Raw genomic sequence first — 14,019 nt, forward strand, 5'->3', positions numbered from 1 at the left:
AAGCCTTTTAGCCCACCCTTTTTTGGTCCTGATGGTTCATACGGGCCAGCCTCATCTTCCTAGATCAGTACCCTGGTGGTACCCTGTTAGGGAGATTTATCATTTGTATGCCTCATCCCCTCTCCTAGTGAGACCCCCAGCACTTTTTGCTGGACTTTTGGACCTTTTACTTTCAATCCTTATCCACTCTTTCATTCTTTTGGGCTCTGTCTTTTGGAACTCTACTCTTTGTATTCTCCCTGTACTATGGAGTCCGTCTGCTCCATAGCTCTTAAAGGCTTCTGTATTTTTCTATTGCAGCACACATTTCCTTATGGGCAGTATTGCTGGGGACCCTTAGGGTCCTCCTTTAAAATTATTTTTCTATATCCTCAAGTAACTACCGCTCTTAAGGATAGAGGGATGATGTTGTTCATTGTTAGCCCTTTACAGTTAGTGTGTGTTTTTTGTCTTAGGCGGGAACCCTTGGGTGTCCCTGCCTAGGCTCCAGAGTGTCTGGGCAGGCAGGAAGGGGGGGGAGGAGTTTTCCATCCCCCCTGTGCTTTGTCTGCCATAGTGCCTGAGTAGGACCAGCTCCCACAGGGGGGTCGCAGACAAAGTATTGTCCCAACCAGAAAGTTAATTATATATGGAACTAAATAACTATTGTTATAGCAAAGGCATGGTAGTATTGGGTGATTATTTTATTCAACACCTGTATGGTTCGACCCTGTGTCTTGTCAGTTTTTAGTCAGGAAATGTATGAACCGTACTTTTTTTCTGACAACCAAAGAAAAAATGTATTATTTCCTTGGTCATTTATACATTGGCAAAATATTAAACCAAAACGAACAAATGACCATTACGATATCCTGTTTGTTGAAACACACAATGATTATACAATATCAAAAAAATGCATAAAAATATAGCAAGATCAATGGAGCAACTTGAAACCAAACAAATTGCTAATCAAAGTACAGATGCTTCTCTAGCTGGCTAATCAAGGATAACATTGACAAAATCCTGCCCAGCGAGTGACTCGGTGGGTTCAGAGGTCTACGTCGGTCTCAGATTCTTAGTATGAGAACCCCTCAGCCTGTAGGGGCATATAGCTAATTGCCACACAGGGCTGAATATGTTTCAGAGGTGATAGACTGGATGCTTCCATCTTCATCAGAACCAAGAAGAAAATGTTTTGGAGCAACCCCTGAGGAACAAAATTAGAAAGAGTCTTTACTTATCTCTGGGCTTTCCTACTACACATCAGAAAAACGCTATCAAAGCTTGTGTAGAGCCCACTCGCCAATAGTTTGAGAAAAAGAGTGAAGAATGCATGTGGATAGTTAGCCACCTGGGTCTTCCAACCAAGTATCTTATCCCATACCTAAAGTGCTGTGAAGCCCAAACAAGAGGGAGCGGGCACAATTGAGGGAGTGAGAGGGGTGCAACACTTATTCATAGTGTAGTGCTTTGGTATCATCAAGAGAATCAATGGGTAATCCCTGGAGGGGATTTATCAAGCAGAAATACTGTTGTGAGAATATAGAAATCTCACTTTCCCTCAGAGTTAGTCCAACGTGAGGGCTGGCATTTTTAATTAGCAGGTAAGGGCTTGAGTTGGGCAGCTGAGGACACACAGGGAAGAGTGCATAGAACATTTTATTCAGGTTATACTATGCCAATATGTGAGAAAGAGACAAGACAGCTGGTTGAAAACAGCACATGACATGAAATAGTACATGAAATCTGTGTGAAAGAATTTCCTAACCTCGCCGCGTACAGTGCATTAAGGGTCCTCCATGGCTGTGCTCATGAAGAAGTTGAAATAAGCACTGAGTCAGCATGTATTGCTTCCTATCGGAATCCAAAAGAAGGAAACAAAGGGGGCCAGGGGTAAAGAAGGAAAGCTAGTGAGCTAAGGACGTGCGTGATTGAAAGATTAGCCCTTTTAACTAACCTCTATCCGCTGTGTCGGGGAGCCTTATTCCTAGTAACTGTAATGGTGGGAACTGTCTGCGTTCTCCTTACTGTTTTCTACGTACTGCTGTCAAAAAGTATGCATAGATTGGGGCTAGAAATGGGGGAGAGGCAAGGTATCCTTAAGTTTCTGTGATTGTTGGATCTGCAGTCTGTATGCTGATATTAAATGCTCCTGCATGGTCTCTGCTAACCGATCGTAACTGAGGTTACTTGGACTAACCTTAATCCAATGTATCAGAAAATGGTATTTCTAATCCCCTGGATGGATAAATCTGTCAGCATTCTTCTTGCTGCAGACTACTGTCGGAATGCTTCAGATAAGGCTAAACGGGGAAAAAGGAGATCCCATTATTACTGCGATCGGGTATAGTGCAACGTGAGTGTTGGCACTAATTGCACATGTACGATCACAGCGTCCTCATTGCACAGCCAAATGCCCCTTTCTGTAAAATGCTGAGAGAGATTGCAGAGGAGTGTGTGCTGGAACTGTATAAAATGTGAGGCTTCCAGAGTGAAAGGGAAGTCGACCACTGGAAGCTGAAGTAACCGAAGAGGAAGACGACCAGAGACGCCTGCAGACCCTTTGCAACACTGTGAACCGACCACTGCTGTCCTGCCCCTGTTTTCTGTGCGACTGAGGAGCTCTGAAGAGGACTACTTCCCTCTAGATGCTTGGAACATCCAGTCCCAAGACAAACTTTGAATTAGACCATCTCCCAAGTTCCTAGGAGTTTCCAGAGCTGCGGAACCCCAATACCAGGAGACCTGCAGCCGATTTAGAGTGCATCGTTGTGCAAAGGCTGAATCTGTCCAAATCTTTGATGAACCCGTAAGGACACACCAGAGATCTGATCCAACTCACCCAGACCCCCTCATCAGAGCGTGGGTCTGCAGGAAGCGAAGATGATTGACCTGGGGCCCCGTGTCCTTGGTTGGCGCTGCAGAAAAGGCGACAAAACCACAGAGTGAACCAAGAAGTTGTGGAAAGTCGTGCCCCCAATTCCTCCCTTGAGACTGCTGCTGAGGGATCCCGTCCATTGTCCTGCCTTCAGTCGTCATACCAAGGAATCCAGAGGTCGGTTCAGAGCTGCAACATCGCAGAGCATCCAACACAAACATTTTCTTCTAGCCTAAGGTACTGTGGGGAAAAAGGTATTGCTTACCTGATTCCAGAAAGTCGCTCCAGAGCGTTGGAGTGCATGTAGAGGTGTTGAGGGCAACCCGCTCTTACATCCGACTCAAGCCGCTGCTTGTGTCCCTTCGAGTCCTTAACAGGGTCTCCTTCGTTAGTGGTTAACTTGTTGCTTATATAACACTAGAGACTTGAAGAAATCCACACAAACTCTTTGGATTCTGCTGCTCATCAGGATTTTGGGCTCTCTCAGAATTGCCTTTAGCTAGGGTTGTGTTTTTGGACTTAATAGACTTGCTGTGCGAAGAAACCCTCTCTAAAACCTTGAACTATTCTAATGTTAGACTAACTAAACTTTTCCCTCCATTTAAGTGACTTTCTTATATGTGTGTAAATGCATTACCGTAAAACTGCAAAGAACCACATATGTGCGTAATTACTTATAATACGATAGCATTGTATTTTCCCTTTCTAAAGTTGATACAAATGTAACTGCGAACCAGCACACAAGGCAAAGTGTCCTTTGAAGTGTATTCTAAAGTATTCTGAAGTGTTCTAGTGTAAACCTATAAGGTGTTTAAAGCGATTCTGGTGTAAATATAAGAAATATATAATTTTATATAAATTATAAGTGTAACATTTTCTTTGATGTGCATGCCTAACTAGGTCCAATGTACTTATCTGCAGCTCACATCTTCCTTTTAAGATCACCCAGAATGCTCTGCCACTCTACCAAGGTCCTGAATTAGTACTGACTGATACTAAGAGTTGGAGATCTACAAACCCCTGCAATAGTTTACTAAAGTCTTAATACCATTAGGACTTTAGGGAAACTCCCCTAACATACCCTTCCTCGGGGTATCTGCTTGCATTGTGTTTCTTTTCCCTCAGCCATTGCTTAAGCTCCACAGACCTTCTCTCTTGATTCTTCTTGCCTTTAGGTGTGGTGTGGGCCTTCTCACCTCTCGACTTTACATCCTCAGGTGATTCTCGCTCCTACAGTTCATCGGAATTGGGAACATTCTCATTTTGGCATTGTGTGCATCCATGTTCTGACAGGTCTGCCTGCTCGCACATGCTTGAATCTTCACGGTACCAGAACTGTCCTCGGACAGTACAGCTAAACCATATCCCAGCGTCAAGATTCCATCCGTCCTCTGGTTTTGTGCCCGCTCAACTGGACCAGCCCTCAATGTTGTTGCCATCAGTGCCACTATCAAAATCGTTGCTGAAGAATCAGACACCAATGCTGCCACTGGTTACCTTTTCGCTTTTGAAAACTCCCAAAGTCTGGCAGCAAGCGTTTGCCTATCACGAGTACCATCCTATGTGATTGAGCCCTATGCTTAGTGTTAGGGGTTATTGCAACTTGTTAGGCTGTGTGCTGCTCAGCCAATCTGAACCTGGATCCATTGATTACTAAAACCGGCTGACCCCAATCCAGTGGGTTTGTTTTCCTATACATCGGGGGTTCTCCTAACAGATTTGATTCCTTTATACTTTGCCATTCATTGGATATTGTTGGCCACCGTAACTGTCAGGCTTATGATCCCCAGACATTAAAACTCTTCCTAATACAGTTTACGTACCAATAATCTGCTCCAAAGGTGCTTTACTTTACGTTTGTGTGTGGGAAATCGCTTATTGAATGTTATATGTATAGTCTACTGTCCTCATAACCACCCCAAAGGCATCCCAGGATATGCTCTGGACTGCTCATCCATGCATAGCCACCAGATGAGCTAGAAAAGGCTTCTGGGATTCCATGTTGCCTAGATGTGGACAAGTCTCCCTCGACACAGGGAAGAGAGAAGCCATCCGAGCAGATTCTCCTGAAAATCTTGGTCAGCCCTGGGACTGGTCCTGTTCTGGGTGGTTCAGAGTTTGCTTTTGACCCATTGTTTAATTTTGTGCACTAGTAGGCAGATGATACTTGGCTGTGCCTGGTGTCCTTAGTGGAGTACATTGGACGCCTCAATATCACCCTTTGGAGGATCGAGTTGTGGATGGGCAAGCAACACCTGGAACTCAATATTCATATGATGTATATTTTGCTTTTCCCCTACATATTAAATAGAACTGTTTGATGTGAAGATTATGTGGTGCGTCCAACAACACAGCTGAACTCTTCAAAATCTGCAGGGAACTTGCTAACCCGTCTGCAGTATGCTCTGCCCCTACTCCTTCCCAGGCCCTGCACTCGCCACTCACTTCAACTCCAAAACCCAGGACATACTGAACAACCTTGTCACACACTCTTCCAGCCCATCCCTCCCACCTTGCCTCCCCTGACCACTCACCTTCCTCCTTTTCCTCCTTCGCCTCTGTCTCTACGGAAGAAGTCACCACAGCTGTCAACTCCGTGAAGGTCTCTTCCAAACAGGTTGCCCCTTGCTCATCCAGAACCATCAAGGACATTTCCTCACACCCCTGCTCTCGTTGATCTTTGTAACCACTCCTTTGCTACCGGTTCTTTTTCATCCTCCCTCAAGCAGTCCCTTGTGTGCCCCCTCTTTAAAAAAACAGAACTTTCCTGCCCAGCCAAGTAACTCCCCATCCCCATGACCCCTTTCCTGGGGAAACTGCTTGAGAAGTTGGCCCTGCTCCAACTTAACTTTCAAACTGAACTTGTTGGCTGTCTTCATGACCATCACTCTGGATTCCGAGAATCCAGGGGCACAAACTGCTCTTCTTAACCACCCGTGAAGAACTGCTTGCATCCCTTGATTCCAACTCTCCTACTGTCTTTGTCCTCCTTGATCTCTCTTCTGCATTTGACACAGTGAACCACTCCATCCTCATAAAAAGGCTCTGCGACACCCTTGGTACCTCAGAGCGGGCACTGATCCGGCTGACCTCCTTCCTAACTGACTGCTCATCCAAAGTCATACCGGGCACCTTCTCCTCCCTTACTTCCTACTCAACCTGTGGCGCCCCACAGGGCACCATTCTTTCGCCTTGGCTCTTTAACATCTACCTTACTTTGCTGGCACGCCTCATTTCCTCCTTCTCCCCCAACTTCCAGTGCTATGCTGACGAACCACAACTTTTCTTCAACCTTCCTAAAGACGCCCTTGCACCCTTCATTATCCCTCACTGCCTCTCAGCCATCCAGGCATGGTGTATTTCTAATGACCTCTGCCTCAATGCCAGCAAAACAGAGATCCTTCCTTTTGGGACCACGGAACCCGACTTCTTCCCTTCACTCTGGCCGCCTTCCATGGGCTCTCCATGGGCTCTCCCCCTGCTCCCTCCTCGGAAGCCAGAAACCTCAGTCATCTTTGACTACTCTCTCTCCTTCCTCCCTCATACTCAGGACATTGCCTAGAAGTCCCACTTTCAGCTTTTCTTTCTGAAAGGAATTCTACCTTTCCTCACCTTCCCCCAGAGACTTACACGCGCTCTGGTTCTCTCTAGGCTTGACTATTGTAATAGCCTCCTCCTCCTTAATCTACCTTTGTCCACCCTGCGACCCTCCAGCTAATCCAGATTAGGGCAGCAAGATTTCTCCTGCCCTACAAACTCTTCACTGGCTCCCGGTTACAGCACAGATTAAATTAAATTCACTGGTTTCTCTCCACCAGAAATAATAGTTCAACAAATCTAACCAAGTACTTTATAGGGCAAGAGGATAACTCCCTCTCTTCGTATTTGCAATTTATTTCACAGACTTCGGCTTTCCTGGTATATTCTCCTGCCAGGACTTTCTTAGATTGTTCACTCATTTCAGGGTTTTCTCATATGACTCGGTTCACAATCCTAAGATCGTGGGTCTTCCCCCAGGATTCTCTTTACAAACTTGACCATGCCTGGTATACTCTCCTGCCAGTGTTTTTTCATATAACTCTGTTCTTTCTCAAACCTTTTCCATGCATTGAACAGTCTCTCTTCCAGGGCTTCTCACACTTCCCAAGTGGCATTTCAGCTCTTTCCCTAATGAGCAGCAATGCTCCCGAACCGCCCCGGCGTCCCACCTTCCCCAGCTGGGCTCCCCATCTGTTTGGCTGCCTCGTTCTTCCTCACGCTGTACCGTGAATGCTGTCATTTGTCAGTCGATCAGGAGAGCAATCCGCTTCTTCTCCACTCTTCGTCTGTTCACTGCGGTCGAAGGGGAGCCTCTTCCCCTCAGCCCTGCCACGGCAGCGCAGAGGCTCTTCAGTTCCTTTCCCTCGGAAACGCAGGCAACCCCTTAGCATTGGGCTGAGTTTCGCCTGCTCCCCCTTCACCGGACTTCGCCTGCCACCACATTTACCTCAAGCTTCTTCTGACACAAGCTGCCTGCTCGTGTCGGGTATCTCTCTCCTGCCAGGCTCAGCTGTTGGGAATTTAAATGTCCTGGCATTGCTGGTCTCCTTCCAACAACTAGAGCGAGGTGTGGGCTTCTGTGCTCTAGTGAACTCCACAGCTGCATTTCTCCTTATTGGGACTTATTGTCAATTTAACTTTGTGTCTGGTCCATAAAACCTTTGATTAAGGGCCCCACTTCTTCCTATCCAATAAATCTACTTTTTCTGGGGGCAATTGATCTACTAGAAGAACATCTTTATTGAGGCTGGAATCACATGGTTTCACAAAAGCTTTTACGACCAAATGTACTTTCTTGTCTATTGCTATTTCTCTGTGGAATTACCTTACTTTCAGAAAGTGTCTGTTTTCTCCATCATGGGGTCTGGCATGGATTCACATGCTCATGATTATTCCCCGTCGTCAGCCTGGGAATCCTCAGTAAAAGAAAAAACAGTTTCACTTTTACTTACAAACTGCATTTCTCCTTTAAACCAATAGCAACCAGATGCAAGGAAGAAGAGAAAGCACAGAAGGGAAATCGAGGGCTAACCACCGAGTACAAGAAAACTCACAAGTACCCCATCACCAAACAAAAAGAAAACAGCAAGGGGAAACTTTCGAGAGGCAAGCACCAGCGAAAATAAAACATCTGCATGGCACAGATTGCAACAACCAAAGATTGTCCCGATACACAAGCCACGCGAGGGTTAAAGCAGAGTGCGACGAGTCTGGTAAATCAAACAAAAAGAAAGATTTTAGGTGGACACTCAAAATGACACAAAGGAACAGCAACAAAGAAGCCCTCATTTTAAACAGGAGAACTGTTTTGGCCATATTACATCAAACTCCCAGCTTGAAAGGGCTACAATTGGAAGACATAAAAATAATTGAACCATGGCATAATCGACAGGGAGCAGTGGCATTGCTACATCTTGATTCCACCACGGCTTACAAAATGATATAAAAGTATCAAGATGACATCTACAAACATGGATACGACATAGAAGAAGCAATGTCACGAAAACATCAAGAAAACCCAGAAGGAATCACCAGACACCATGAAATTCCAACTAGAGACAGAAAAATAAAATCAGATAATAAAGCATACTTCGGGCAACAGAAAGAGGAAAGTCCACAAAAAGAACACAAAAGAACAAAGGTGTGCAAACTAACATAGAGTCAATACAGAGCGGAGGATGTAACACGTAATATCGAGCGCCCGACAATCAAAAATGGCTCATCCCAAGGCAGAACATGCGAGGAAAAGCAAACGACAAAAGAGCAACGGACATACAATAACGAGAGTGCGACGACAAGAACAATCATACAAAAAGTAGACAATAGCCCGACAGGACAAAACCAAAATACTCCTCAAAGCAGCAAAACAGGGTTATGGGCCTGGCTCCCGAAAGCACTCGCACTGCACTGTAAGAAATAGCCATGCTTGCGGTCAGAGACCGTGACAAGCGAACAGACTGAGGAGCGACCAAAGGAAGTAACTCTATGCTCTTGGAATATGCGAGGACATTCAGATTTGACGGTTCCAGGGGGACCAAATCTTGGAGAGTTTGATATGTCTCCAGGAGACATGGCTGCAACAAATGCCAATGATGGAAGTCTGTCAGATTATTCTAGCACCAGCCGCCAGAGGCTGTAAAGGGCGACCAACCTCAGGGCTGATGATGGCATGTCGAAACGGTTGTGGAGTATCAATTGAAAAAACCATAACCGCAAATCAATCAATTTTGGCAGTAATACTCTCCTGGTAAGATGCAAGGAAGCAAAAAGCAGAGATCACAAAAGCCATTTTAGTCAACACCTATTGGAATCCCGCAACAACAAGTGCAAAAAAACATATTGCACTGTGCGAGGATGCAATAGACGGTAGCCATGTCTGAACATCTAGTGACAACAATTCTCGCATGCAGAGATTTAAATGCAATCTGTAAAGCAACAAAAAATGCAAGATCAACCGTAGCCCCTCATGCCATAGAACAACGAGGCAAAGAATGGCTCAAGTTTACCAGCTTGCATGGGCTGCATAATCTGGACGATGCATTTCCGCACTCAGATTACCAACGTGGGAGCGTGCACTCTCTGCATCTACGATCGATTACATCTTCGTCTCATAACCGTTACACAATTTGCTAGAAACATCGTGGCACTTAGTAAACAATAATACTACTCAAGCTTTCAAGTCGTGCCTGATGCTCAAGGTATTCTCAAGGTATTCGGATAAAAATAAGCGCCAGGGACATCATCAAAGTGACAACAAAATATAAAGCAGCTTTAGATTCAGAATCAAAGAATGCAGTTGACTACCAACCCTTGCTGATCCCGCACAAAAAGAAGTGGGAATGCAACAAAATGGGACACAAAACATGTATATAATAAAGAGTTAATTGAAAAAAGGCGTGAATATAGAAAAGCGTTACGAGGTGCACACAAGAACACGCCAGCAGAAGTGCCCAAAATCATCAAAGGCATTAAGACAAGATATAAAGCATGGGTGAGGGCGCATAGTCACAAACTGCACCAGGCTGATGCAGAACAAAATAAGTCTCCAGTCATTAGAATGCACAGTGACCTGCAATACCATCATGCTTTTCAGAAAGACCAGAATGGACAGCAGCAACAAGATATTCAATATGCTAAAACGGGAAATGGACACCAAATGTTGTGTCATGCTGATGGCATAGCAAGAAGAAAATCTTGCGGTGCTACACGAAATTGCATCAGACGAAGAACTTATTGGTAACCCATGTAAAGTTCTACGAAAAATCAAAGATGCAGATTAGGCAAGGACAATAGATACGTCTGCCAAATTACAGCTCACCTCTCATTTGCCACCCAACACGTTGAAAAGAAATGAGTTACGAAGTTTTATAAAGCAATTTCCGAACAAACAGGCTCGAAACTTAATCTTGCGAGCACGACTCAATCTATTAAAAACAAATGAGATATTACACATCAGAGGACAAGCCCAAACAAAGGGTTGTAGATTCTGCGACAACACCATATATCCCATTAAAGAGACTATAAGACATTTACATATGGTATGTCCTGCCACTGCATCCAGCAAACAGCAGTACTTGCTGCAATTGGATGGTTTTGACAACCTACATGAAGAAAACACATGGTGGTGCAGGCTCATTGGAGGCGATAAAACTACCTGGCAAATTGCTACGGCTAAAATGTTAGAACACATTGAGCAAAACCTACTTAACGGCAACGTCCGTCAACAAGCAACAAGTCACACGCAAAAACCTGCAAATTAAACTGCAACACTTGGATAAGCATTGATCTACTTTTAGGAATCGTCAAGAAAGTATTGTATTGTGAAAATCTGTTTTGATTAAACAAAAAAAAAAATAGCTGTTCTCTGAGTCATACTGCCCCCATCCAAGAAGGAAGAAAGGTCAATCTTCAAGCCCTGCACAAAGTGTGGGCTACGGAACGTGCTTGTGGAAAACAAGCACCTGCAATGCCTCTGCTGCCTGCATCCAGACCACAAGAAAGTAGAGTGTGAGATATGCCTCGGTTTCTCCAAGAAAACGGCGGATAGGCATAGACTGGATGGCATGCCTTAACACCAAGGCCTCTGACCGTGCTCCGAGCAGGGTCATGCCTCACCCAGGACCGGCCAGTCCGTGGAGCGGTTTTCTAAGTCCTTTGAGGGCTCCTCATCCATGGGGGCCAAAGACAAGGCCAAGAACCGCAAGTCTGAGTCCACCGGGGTCTCAGTTTTTATTTTAATTTTATTTTTGGATTTGTAGAGCGCACTACAGCCCACAGGCATTGAGGCACTATAATCGGAGCGTAAGAAGGCTTAATTTAGGGTTACAGGAATGCGGCCCAGCAAAAGTAACTTGGTACAGGTAGTTTGGTTACATATATAGCGGTACATGCATGTAATTATAGGTACACTGGCAGAGATGCATAGAGTAGGTACATGTGCATTTGTCAAACAAAGAGCCTGGTTTTGATGGCTTTCCAGAAGGCTGCATGAGAGGCAATCGACCTGATGTGAGAGGGGAGGGCGTAGAAGGTGGCAGCCATAGTTGGGGAAACTGGTGCTGCCCGCATGGACTCTGCGGGTTATGGGTACTGTGATCCTGTTGGAGTATGCCACTCTGGTAGGCCTGGAGTGAGTGGGTTTAGTGGACAGCGCACAATCGACATCACCCTCCGCCTCCATTGCCAGCCAGTAGTCGAGCTCCTCCCCAGAAAGGAAATATGCGGGAGAAGTCTGAGAAGCCGTGGACAGAGAAGGCCGAACTTCCTAAGCAGGCACAATTGGTGCAGGCTAAGACTTTGTCGACGATAGAGTTGGTTTCAGCTGCTCTCAACGTCTAAGGCACAGAAGGTGTCCTTGCCACCTAGGCGTGGCACCATCGCAGTGACTTTGGCAAAGTCTGCTGGCACACCAGAAGGTGCTAAACCGGCTCAGGCCCCGGTTCAAACCCCACAGGGGCGGGGTGAAGTGGAAGGGCGAGGACGACCCTAAACAGCCCTCCCAGGCCGTGGCTCAAGCCATGGAGGTCTCGTCCACAGGTGACGAGGACCAGGGGTTCTTGCACACGGTCCATGGCGCACGACGGAGACAACGGTGCAGAGCCCAGTTTTCAGATTCCGCCAGTTAACCTGAGGGATGTGTCTCTGGACATTCTGTCAACCCTTCACACCTTGGTATAGGAGATCCAGAAGAGGATGCCACTGGGCCCGGTTCCAGTGGTCCCCAGGCACCCGTTCAGCCGCCAACAAAGTGGAAGTGTCATCCGACGCCCCCATTTCAGCCTCTGCACCCACGTCTGGCCCTTATCCCCCAGCAGACCTAGACACGGGGACGGATACGGCCACGACAAGGATATCGTCGCAGCTTGCGGCGAGTCTGCATTTGGATGTGCCACCTAGGGCGTCCCCACTGGACAAGGAGGGGTCGTTCCACTCTATGATCGCCAGAGCCTCCAAGCTTTTTCAGCGTGTGTCTGAAGAAACCAGCAAGGAGGGTTTCTTGTACCAGAGGCACGAAGCCAGGAGGAAGACACTCATGGTGGTTCCCCTTCTGGACGATGTGTAGGAAGAGCGCCTGGCCCTCATTAAGAACCCTTGCATGGCTCCAGCAAGTGGGATAGGCTGGAGTAGAAGTATTGGGTGCCGTACTCTGCACCCAATAGTCGCAACCATCGCCGGATTCCGAGGTATCGCAAGGAAACTGTCAGCTAATTTGTCCTCGTCTTCGGTCCCTGCAGACAGCGAGGGCAAGAAGTTAGTGATCCTAGTCAGGTACGACATGGAGCTGTGGTACAAGCTGGGCCCTATTCTGGAGTTCCTCCCAGACGATAAGAGGATGGCGGCTATCGGTCTTTTCCAGGAGGGAGAAGTTATGTCTGATCACGCCATTACAGTGCCGTTGTATGTCGTTCTGGCACTTGGGGAACAGTGTATGCCTTCGACAAGGCTGGATGAAGGCCACAAATTTCCGACAGGAAGTCCAGGCAAAGGTGTTAGACATGCCCTTTGACGGAGATAACTTCTTTGGGTAGGTCGTCGACGAGTCCCTCCAGGCCGTCAAGGTGGACACAGACGGCTCAGCCCTTGGGCACTCTCCAGCAGCAACGCTCTTTTCGCTCCTCCAGGGGAAAAGTTGAACAGGTCTTCCAATGGTTTCTCCTCTTTCTATCGTCGGCCTTCCAGATCCACGACCAAAGAAACCTTCAGCGGTCATTCCCAGGCCTACGGTAGCAGAGGACAGCGTCGCTGTCGTCCGCAGGGCAGGATGCCGGCCCCAAAACAGGCCTGAACTGGCCGGGTCGTCGGGGCCCCAAGCGTGCACCCCAGTGAGCAGCCGGCTGACTAGGTTTGTCAGCGAGTAGAGAAAGATCACCACCAACAGATGGGTGCTGGATGCTCTTGCCAAAGGGGACACCCTGGAGTTTCAACGAAGGTGTCCGCAGATCCCTCCGGTTTCCCGTCGGGGAAAAGCACACCCCTCAGCTCCTAGAAGAGGTACAGGCTATGCTGCGTGAAAGGGTGATAGAGCTGATTCCCCAACGACTCTGGGGCTCCGGAATCTATTCCAGATACTTTCTGGTCAGAAAGAAGACGGGGGGCTGGAGACCCATCCTAGACCTACGACGTCTCATGTACTTAAAGTCACAAAAGTTCAGGATGGTCGCTTTGCAGCACGTGCTCAGCCAAATGGAGGAAGGGGACTTTTCTTGAAGTCGCTGGACGTGGATGGCGCCTATTTCAGCGTCCCCATTCACAAGAAACCTCGAAAGCTTCTGCGTTTCGTAGTGCAGGGCCAGCCCTACCAGTTCAAGGCCCTACCTTTCAGATTGAATTCAGTCCCCAGGGTGCCTGGCACCGGTGCTGGCCCATCTATGTCTATGGGGTGTACATGTATACCCATACCTCAGCGACTGGCTCATCCGGGCCCGCTCACAGGAGTTGGCCATCGGAAACATGGAGGCGACCGTCCAGTTGCGGACGGATCTGAGATTCTTCATCAACTATCCGGAGTCCTGCTTGACACCATCGCAGAATGTGCTGTTCCTAGGAGCCAGACTCAACACGGTGTCCTGCCTGGCGTCACCCTCAGAAGAGAGGGTAGCAGGCATTCAATGGAAGGTAGAGCG

The 14,019-nt window shown here is 47.2% G+C and overlaps 1 protein-coding gene across 6 annotated transcripts in view; it reads left to right on the plus strand.

Moving 5' to 3' along the window:
* Positions 1-14,019, plus strand: part of RNF157 (ring finger protein 157) — a 1,722,220-nt gene that overhangs the window by 1,356,001 nt on the left and 352,200 nt on the right. The window lies entirely within an intron of this gene.

The sequence above is a fragment of the Ambystoma mexicanum genome, chromosome 3q (assembly GCF_040938575.1).
Source record: "Ambystoma mexicanum isolate Mex_15411 chromosome 3q, UKY_AmexF1_1, whole genome shotgun sequence".
NCBI classification, from domain to species: Eukaryota; Metazoa; Chordata; class Amphibia; order Caudata; family Ambystomatidae; genus Ambystoma; species Ambystoma mexicanum.